This window comes from Periophthalmus magnuspinnatus, chromosome 23 (genome assembly GCF_009829125.3).
Source record: "Periophthalmus magnuspinnatus isolate fPerMag1 chromosome 23, fPerMag1.2.pri, whole genome shotgun sequence".
Lineage (NCBI taxonomy): Eukaryota > Metazoa > Chordata > Actinopteri > Gobiiformes > Gobiidae > Periophthalmus > Periophthalmus magnuspinnatus.
Window position 1 is genome coordinate 5,709,046 of NC_047148.1, and position 9,718 is coordinate 5,718,763.

Below are 9,718 nucleotides of genomic sequence, written 5' to 3' on the forward strand. Positions count from 1 at the left end.
GTTTTCTTCTTGCAATGACTCAAACCCAGATTAAGATGGCAGTTATGATGAAGACATCTCTGCTCCACCCTTTCTCTCTCAGCATTTATCAGCACTCGCTGTTTCCTGACTCTGGGTGGCATCACATGACCGGAGTCATTTTCCTTCCGGTAAATTAAGAGTTTAGAGTCCACTGGGGCCGAATGCACTAAAACAGATGGACCACCTAAATATTTTTGCAGACACAACCGTCATACGTACACGTACTTTATATCCTCTAAAGTGATGTTGGAAATGTCCATGTTTTATCTTCACTTAGGTCATGCTTAAACAAGGTACAATGTTTTAGACCCTTCCTTTTTTATGAGAAACAGATGTACAACTCACTGGACACTCAATGGGCATATCCTGCATTGCAGTACGGTAATGATGCAAGGCTGATTATTTAAATGTGTTAAGAAGTGATATTGTCAAATACTGTAGGGGTTATACACTTTCATCACATAAAAATGGGACGAAACGCTGAAGTAAACCTGGACAAGACCAGGACTAGAAAAGTACCAAACCAAGTCTACACCAGGACAAAACTGAGCTCAAACCTGTGTTAAAACACCCTAATACAATTTGAAAACCAGATACAGTGACATAGTGGTTAGCACTCTCACCTCATATCAAGAAGATCCAGTTTTTGATGTCTGTTAGTAACTTGTTTGTTCTCCACATGGGGTTTCTAAGGGGTTTATCCATCAGCCTAAAACGTGCATCGTAGTATTCCTACAACATTATGGAGACAATAAAGTCTACCTTAATCTTAAAACAAAACAGAGACAACTACAATACAATACAACCAGGAAAGATCATGTTGGACAGTGTAAGGGAATAACTATAATGCCAAATTAAATTGTATAACAGTTTCTCGGGTGAATCCATCTTGAGTGCATCAGCATGTGAAAAAGTAAAAGAGGAAAAAAGTCTGTAAATGATTATGGAGTGGCTTGTCTGGGGCTAAGCACCAAAGTGCCCAGCGCATGATACCACGCGAGGTTCATTTATGGAAACTTGCTTGGACTAAGTCATGTTTTCCTGATCTATTTTTACATTTTTAAACTAAATCACATTCTCTCCAATCCACTTTGACCAATTTACCATGACTTCTCAGCCACATTGTATCTCCAATAGACAACCTTTTCTTTCATGTATTTGGCTTTCTGATTGATCCAAATTGTCAAAATGTCAAATAGGACATAATTTCTAAACATTTCCAACCTGCCACAGATGTCCTGGATTGCAACAAACCGAGATATATCAAACTTTGATAAACAACCATCAAACTTGGACCTTGCCTGAAGTTTTTGCATCCAAACAGCTTTGCAGAACGCCAACTGTGGGAAATTTTTCGGCACCAGGCAAACCAAAATCTGTTATGGAGACTCAAAATGTTTTTTTCTTGCATCAAAAACCCGAAAGCTATCATTTGTGTCTCTTTCTTCCCACTGCCTCGGGGTGGTCATTTCAGTCAGAGTAATTACTTGTCTTCCTATACTTTTCCTATCTATACTGTTTACCTTAAAGTGAGATTTAAAACCTTCTAATTATTGTCATTTAATAATCAGCACCTTTAATGTCTCCATGGCAACAGGGCTGGAGACTGCCACTGTCTGGGCAGGTGTGTGTGTTGTCAGTGTGGCTTTAATCATGATCAAATAGAGTGCGGTGCATGGGTAATTAAGGTGGTGCCAAATTGACTCTCACTCGGAGGCAACTGTTCTACTTTGGGACAGGGTTGACTTTTTTAATGTATGTTGTGTAACCTTAGCTACAGAAGCCTAATTTTGGGCCCCTAATCTTGAATAAGCCTACATCACATGTTAACTGACACCAGGATCTGGACAGTTAACAAACTTTCACCTGTAGAGGCATGTGTACCATTAATGTTTAAACGAGACATGATACGCTTTTTTCAGGTATTCATTATAAAACTGCAAAATACATTGAGGTTTTGTTCACCGTAAACTGCAAATGGTTTAATAGTGATAGATGTATTGACTTCCTGTTCAGGCTTGCAGATCTGATAGACCAAGCCTCTTAGTACTTGCATTTCACAACAGTAAGCAGTAAATGTACTTACTATCACACACACACACACGCACATGTATATAATCACATGTGCAAAATAATGGACAGAGATGGCGGTAAGTGAAAACCTAAAGCCTAAAATGTAGGACAATACAGAAACTCTGAGAGCGCTAATGATGAGAAGAAACCATAAAAACCTAGTTAAAAGCTTATAAAGTGGATTTTCCAGAATATTTCTCCTTTGACATACACTTAGGTGCAGCTCTCACTCAGGTCCGTTTACTGGCTGTCTGATGTTCTTCTGAGCCCTGGATTACGTTCCCTCACCACAGACTGACCATAATACCAGGCTACCAGAGCCAGCGCGGCCTTTTGGGTTTGCTCCCTAACCACTCCACCAGCTCAGGATCACCATTAGAGCTCGAGATCAGCAGCTCACATCTACAGCCTGTCACTCACCCTGGGATATTCCTGCCATAAGCCACAATACAAACACAATATTAGCTTCATCTACAACCCCAGAGTGCATTTAGTGGGTTGCTATGTCAAATGAAGACCTCAAGATACTAAAAATCACTGGACTGTGCTACTGAGTTACCAGTTCCTACCACATTGTGATCTCTTGAAAGAAAATTACGGTATATAAAAAATGGCAGCAGTTGAAGAAAATTTCTCCTCTGCATTTGACCATTGATTTAATTTGTGTCCGTGGGTATCTGTGTTTTTGCCAGGAGCACCTAGCTGGGGGATTAGCCTTCTGAGCACATTTTAGGTCGATTTGAGAGACATGAGTGCTCAAATTAACCCACTCAGTCACTCTACCAAGAACAGGCAGACTACTACAGAGAAACTCAAACCTATGAGATAACTGCTCAAATGGGATATAACTTAAAGGTGCAATATGCAACTTTTTTGTTAGAGGATCCACCACTTGTTTCCATGGAGATGTCATTTCTTTGCCTGGAATGTTCCACACTATGGAATTTAATCTAAGACAAGCAGGTGATGTCATCAAATAACATTACAGGACAGATCTGTGGAGAGGCTACCATATTTTTAGTAAAAATGCATGTTTTTAAAGTACTTTTTCAGCATTAAAAACAGTTGCAATTGAATAGTTTAAGTTTAATAGCATACTGTACCAACTTGGATCAAATACATTTTATTCCTGAACTCTACTACCCATAAGATCATAAGACTTTTCTGTTGCTACTTGAGGTCAAACCTCTACTGTTATTACCATGAGTTTATTGCCAGAGCTCAAGTCCCTCATATCTATGGCTGGTAGCTCAGTATTAGCTGCATTTAGAGAGTGTTTTCTGAGGTTTGGATTGATTTGCACAGCCCCATGCTCCTGGATTAGCTCCAGTGAAGGCACAAACTGGCCACTGTGCACTCTACAGTCTCAGGTATTAGACTCACAGGCAGCGCAGTGTTGACTTACTAATAGATGGAGGTCTCTTTTTTATACATGCACACACTTCATGGCCCTGTTTATGTTTCTTATTAGTTTCATTTATTTTATCTACTGCCAATCTTGGGTCCAACTAAAACACAGGGCACAAGAAATGTGTTAAAAAGCTTTCAGACCCCCCTGGACTACTCTGTATCGCAAGTAACCTTTTAAGGTGATAAAATGTGTTTATATATGTTTGAGATTTACTATTGGGATTATTATATATGATGAGCAAATGTTTATTTAAGTAGTGAGTAACTGCAGTGTTTCATTCAAAATGTTATGCTAAACATTTGAAAAACTACAAAATGATGAATTTGAAAATACTTTCTGCCATAATGCCACAATTTGTCACCTTTTAGCCAGAAAATAGACTAAAAGTATGATGTTTTTTTTTCATTTTGGTTGTTTTTATTGCACTGAAAAACCATGCATCCTTACTCTGAGCAGGCTTACATCTCCACAAACGTGACTCTTATTTGGCCAGGATAAGGGCCTCTTATGGCTTGTTTCCATGGAAAGGGGGTTCCTTTGGCTATAATTTTCCATAATATGGCATAAAACAATGTTCCGAAGTATGGTTTAACTTTGTATTTCCATGGAAACATATGGGTGACATGCTACTACCAGAAAATGTTCACCAGAAATATTTGTTGTTGTCAATGTTCCAGAGCGGAGTCATTTGTCATCACAGTTACATCAGGTGATAATCACTTTTGTGCATCTTTCCCAACTCCACATCCTGAGCTCTGAGCGAACTGTTTTACTGCTGTGATCAAAATGAGGTGTTTTCACTGCAAGGCCAAAGCTTCTAAACACAGAACACACTGACCAAAAAGGTTTTCCAGGAGAGGTTCCAACAATATCAAAACAATCTCCAGAATGGATTTCCTCTTTGGCACCAAAACGCCACTCGAGAATAAAGCCTGCGCTGCATATGGAAGAGTGAAGAAGGTATTTCGGCAGAAGCTTTGTATGTGTCCATGTAACACCTCAACAGAAATCCAAGAAACACTGTAACATATCAGGCACCCAAAAACAAAATGTCTTCTGAACGTCATCATTTTTGTGCATTCTGCAGCAGTTCTTTAGAGTTACCTGGTCATCTCATCAACCTCCTGCACGAGAACTGTATGTACTGCCCTGCTTAAAATAAATCCCCTTAAATTAGAAAACTCATAAAACATTTTTAGACGTAACTGCAGATTGTAACAGTCTGTGTAAGTGGTATTTCCAGAGGTAATGGGGGAAGTTACAAATGTCCCAAAAATGTTCCTCTTAAAGTCTTAAACTGCCTGTATCTTGAACCGGCCTTAGGTTTTCATAACAGGCATATACAGTATCATAGTCAGCTCATGTCTAAGAATTTGATTTCATTGCAGCACCTCAACAATAATGATCAAAACCTAATGATTCAAAAGAGAAAAACAGAATATATTTATTTAGAAAAGCAAAACTCCAGACCAACCTTACTTTGTGCATTAATGTTGTAATTAGGTCACAGTAATTCCTATATAAACTTATTTTTCAATGAAAGATGAAAAAAATATATTTTGGGGCTCAAAATATATCGTATGCACAATTTCTTTGCAAACGTGAGGAGATATGGGGTATTTTAGTTGTAATACCAAAACATTTGAGTTGTGAAGGGTTGAAAAAGTAACTTCTGTGGCAAATTATTGCTTCATTGCTATTTAATGTTGCAATCTATGACACATAATGGTACTGTATATTTAAAAAATGATTTACGAGGATTATCTTGCATTATTGTTATTGTATCAGTGTCATAAAGTAGTTTCAGTATTATTGTTTATTGCCATATGTCTCTGTAACAATATGTCATGCTTCAAAATGTGTTATCGTAACTTGATATTGTAAGTTAAAACCAATGCAGGTTTTCTGAATGCCTTTCCATCATATTGTTCTTCAATGACCTTTTTTGTCCTTTCTTTGCATGTAAAGTGTCCAAAACAACAACAGCAATATAAGTTTTTTCTAAGATGAAGCATTCCAAAACAATCACTTTCTTATCAAAATTGCAAAGTCAATAAAATGAGTTTGATGCAGATCACATGAGAAACCTCCTCTCTTCTCTGGACATGTGTTCCCAATTGCTGACCGATTAACAGCAGCCAAACTCCAAACACCATCTTTGCCATAGACTCACATAGAGCAGCCCCTAGTACCACCACACACGGAGGACACACACACTACTCATTAACAAAGACTTAGCATAGCAGAAAGTCTCCCCCCCCAGCAAAGTCAGCCCATGGCCTCCCACAGTGGAGTACACACCTCAGTCACCTGATCCTATGTAGGCCTATGGACAGATCTGATCCAACCAGTCTCTGTGGTATTCTCATAAAAACAACTGTAATGACATACGACTCAAGAGAGGGCTGCTAGAGAGGGCTGCAGACAAAATAGACCATTTAACAGACAGGCAAAGTAGGCCACACAATACAAATGTTTCACTATTACTTTATTATTATTGGCATGGAGTTAAACTCACAAGCATTTAACACAGCACCGTGGAAAATACATTCACAGCTATGTAAAAGTTTGCTTAAGATTTCTCATTTTAACACTTTCAGTTAAACATGAATTCCCAAACCGGCCACTAGGTGTCACTACGGACCTCACGTCAACTCCATATGCGCTGAATTTTGCATACGTAGCAATATTATTCTTTTAATTTTTGTTAAAATATCCCACTTATTGTTTTTTAAGTAAAAGCACAGCTGTAGATGACAATACGTTCCATACAGACCGGCGTAGCGTGATAAAAGTGATTTATAAGCCTATACAATAAAAGTCTTAACTATTTTAGATTAGACCCAAGTCCGTACACCTGTTCTGGGTAAGAAAACCAAAGTATATGGCGCATTAATAACGAGTTGTGGTCTACGGTCCTCGTTCCGCGCGGATGCAGTGATGTGGCTTCCCAGTAATGTGTCTGTGAATCGGGGCTAGGGTCTGTCAACACCGCTGCCATTCTGTTGGTGCTACATAAAAGACGCGGAGAGCTCGTAAATGGAGGAAAAAGCACAGACAAAACTCCACGAGAGAGACCACCTGAGTGACAAGCAACAGCTGAGCTCACACATCTGGAAAGCAAACGTAACCCACCATTAACTGCCCTGCACGTCTTTACGCACAACCTCTTTCCGAGTGAAATTCCCCCAGATTCACTTTTCTCTCCTCTTCACTGCAAACGTGTCACGCAGACCGGGCAAACGGTTTATTCTGCATTGCATTTGGAAATTCAGTTAAAACAGCTGGATGGTGATGAACCACTGCTTTTGCGCATTTGTTGATAATCCGCCATCAATCATAAATAAAACCTGAACAATACACTTGCAATAACACACTTTAAAGTTGTTTTGTCAAGTTAAAGTATTAGTCTTTTTAGTCACATGTTCAAAATGAAGTAGCACTAGTATTCGTAAACCATTTTTCAAATTCAAAACTGTAAAAAAAAAAAGACACTCACCTCTCACAAACGTCAGCCAGAGATCCAACGAGATATCCCGTTTGTTAGATTGAAAGTAGCACTTGCATCTGGGTAGGTGCAAATCTCAAAAACACAACTTCGTGTGGCTCAAATTGCGAAATAAAAATAAAAAATAAAAATAAAATCTATGGTAAGTTTTAGAGCATGGTTGTGCGCAGGGAAGGGAGGAAAGGACGCTCTCCAGATCTGTGCGCTCCGCAGCTCTGGCTCCGAGTTAAAGCGTTTAGAAATGACATTAGCCCTTCTGTGTTCTCCTGTTTGCCCATTGGCTCAGACTAGGAGCGCTCCCCCTCCCTCTGCTCCTCTCCGCACACGCACAAAGGCACGCACACGCCTCTCAAAACTGTCTGCTCTTCAGTGAATACGCAGAGCCCACCTAAGTACAGTGCAGTTAAAAAGCAGAATATTGGTGGTAACAATGAAATACAAAGCAGTTCTGCAGAGAGAACTTTGGTGTAAGCAAACTTGACCAGGCTTAGGGACCTGGGTTTGAATGACTTTGAAACTCAAAACTGACAGTTTATCAAGTTAAATGTAGGCCTGTATACTATCTGTAATTCTGCTCAGTGGATATCTGATACTGGTGCTGACAGTTTTTTTAATTATTTACAAAGTGCCCTTTTAAATACACTGTACACAACAATAGATAACTCTCAATGGAAATAATGATGCTGGTGGTCTAACAAACAACATAAAAAGGGACTAGTTTTGTATTCGCTATTAGGTGCCCATGGAGATCTATTTGTAAAGAAATGTTCCACAATTTGGCACTAAGTATAGCTATCTTGCATTTATTCAATTACAGTTGTTTTTAAATAGCTGAAATAAGTTGGTAAAGCAAGTTTTTTGGTGTTTTTGGTTCCAATAGCATCATATTTTCTGTTGCATCATTTAAAGGATTTTACCTCTTCCATTCAAACCCGACAGCATATTGTGGAAATTTCAAAGTGAACTTCATCCCCCACTCCTTTTCAGCAGAGGAATGTTTGGATCAAATGTTTCAGCTTCAGAATCCAAAGAGTGTGCAAGTCTTTTGAATGGCCCAGAGGCTGGCACTGGGACAGATCAGGTCGGACAGTGCGGTTTATTGTCCCATAGCAGCGGGGCGGCCCACACAGAGAGGGACCCCACTCACCCAGCTGGACTCTGCTCTGACAACCTGACAGCTTGATTTACAACATACATTACATCTAACACTTTAGCCCTTAGAGTCCTGAGTCTGTCCATAGTGACTCCAAATCAGCAGGGTTGGGATAAGGTCCAACATGTCAATCCTAGTGTACCAGTCACTTTGCACAAGTCATGGCAACACAGAGACAGTAAGTATGTGTTAAAGGTGGACTATGTAACTTTTCTGATGGAAACACAGCTAGCTGCTTGTCTCTAGAATGTTACACAGTAAGCATTAAGTTTATCTAATATTTATTCAATTACAGGGGTTTTTATTGCTCAAAAATACCCTAAAACCACTCACATCCTTACAGTGAGTGGGCTCACCACTCCACAGATCTGATCTGTAACTTGGCTTTGTGGCATCACCTGCTTGTCTTCATGAAGAACGGTATGTTTAATGTAATTTATTGTGGATTCTGGAGTTGGTGGAATACATGTCGTTGTTGCCATTTGCCACAGTTTTTCATCAAAGCAAATAAATCTCTACAATACATATGACAAGTCAAAACTATTTTTACTACCCAAGACCAAATTCTAGATTTTCTTCCCAAGGGTTTATTCTTCAAACTATCAACAAATTTTCCAACTTTGGAGGTTTCTAAAACAGTTGCATTGTATTTATTCTCATGTTGGACACACTTCCCTTGTATTTGTTTTCTTAAAACCAGGAATCAGAAGCAGTAATAGTAGTAAGGTTAAGGTTAAGGTAAACTTTATTGTAAGGAAATTTGTCCTCTGCATTTGACCCATCCTTCAATGCCACTAGGGCATGATCTTGAACTAGGTCAGGACTACTTTAGCTGGAGGAGTAGTACCCATGGTTCAGGTTTTGGTTTGCATGCAAAATCTGCACCGAAAGGCCTGGGCAACCCCAGGACTGAACCTGGAATCATCTTGCTGTGAAATGCGAGTGCTAGCCACTGTGTGCCGACAGTAGAACCATTTTGACTCATATTGTTTTATCTGCATTTATGAAAAAAAAAGAACTAATTACCACATTTATTCTTTGTATGGATATTAGCATGGCCAGCTATAGACTGAAAGTCTATGAAGTCTAGTAGTCCACTTGTTCTCAGCTATAGAGCTTAATGACTCAATAGACCCTTTTATTTGAATGTGCCCCTCTCTGTAAAACATACACGTTTACCACACACCTTGCTGCTGAACTTTTTAATGTGGAAATCTGATCGCAGTCTCTGTCCCTACAGCTTTCTCTCCACCTGTTCCTCTGTTCTCCGTAGAAGAACACTGGGCTCTGTACTCTTTGTCCTCGCACATAGGCATCTGTAACATTAGGCCTATTTACAGACAGGGACATAGAGCACAGTATAAAAGGTAAGCCTGTATGGCTCTATAGAAGCAGCTAGAGAGGAAGCAGTAGATCATTCAATACAAAAGGCTGTTACCATTAATTACTCTAATAGATACTCACAATGGTTCTGCAAAAAATACAGTACAAGTTAATAAGTGCTCCAATCAAGCAGTACATTTTGACTTATCTTAAAATATAATTTGCCAAT

The 9,718-nt window shown here is 39.2% G+C and overlaps 1 protein-coding gene across 1 annotated transcript in view; it reads right to left on the reverse strand.

Moving 5' to 3' along the window:
• Nucleotides 1-7,288, reverse strand: part of prickle1b (prickle homolog 1b) — a 31,066-nt gene extending 23,778 nt beyond the window's left edge. Inside the window, exon 1 of the mRNA XM_033989384.2 lies at nt 7,005-7,288. The gene's annotated coding sequence lies outside the window, so the exon portion shown is untranslated. The remainder of the gene's footprint in view (nt 1-7,004) is intronic.
• Between the last annotated feature and the right edge of the window lie 2,430 nt (nt 7,289-9,718).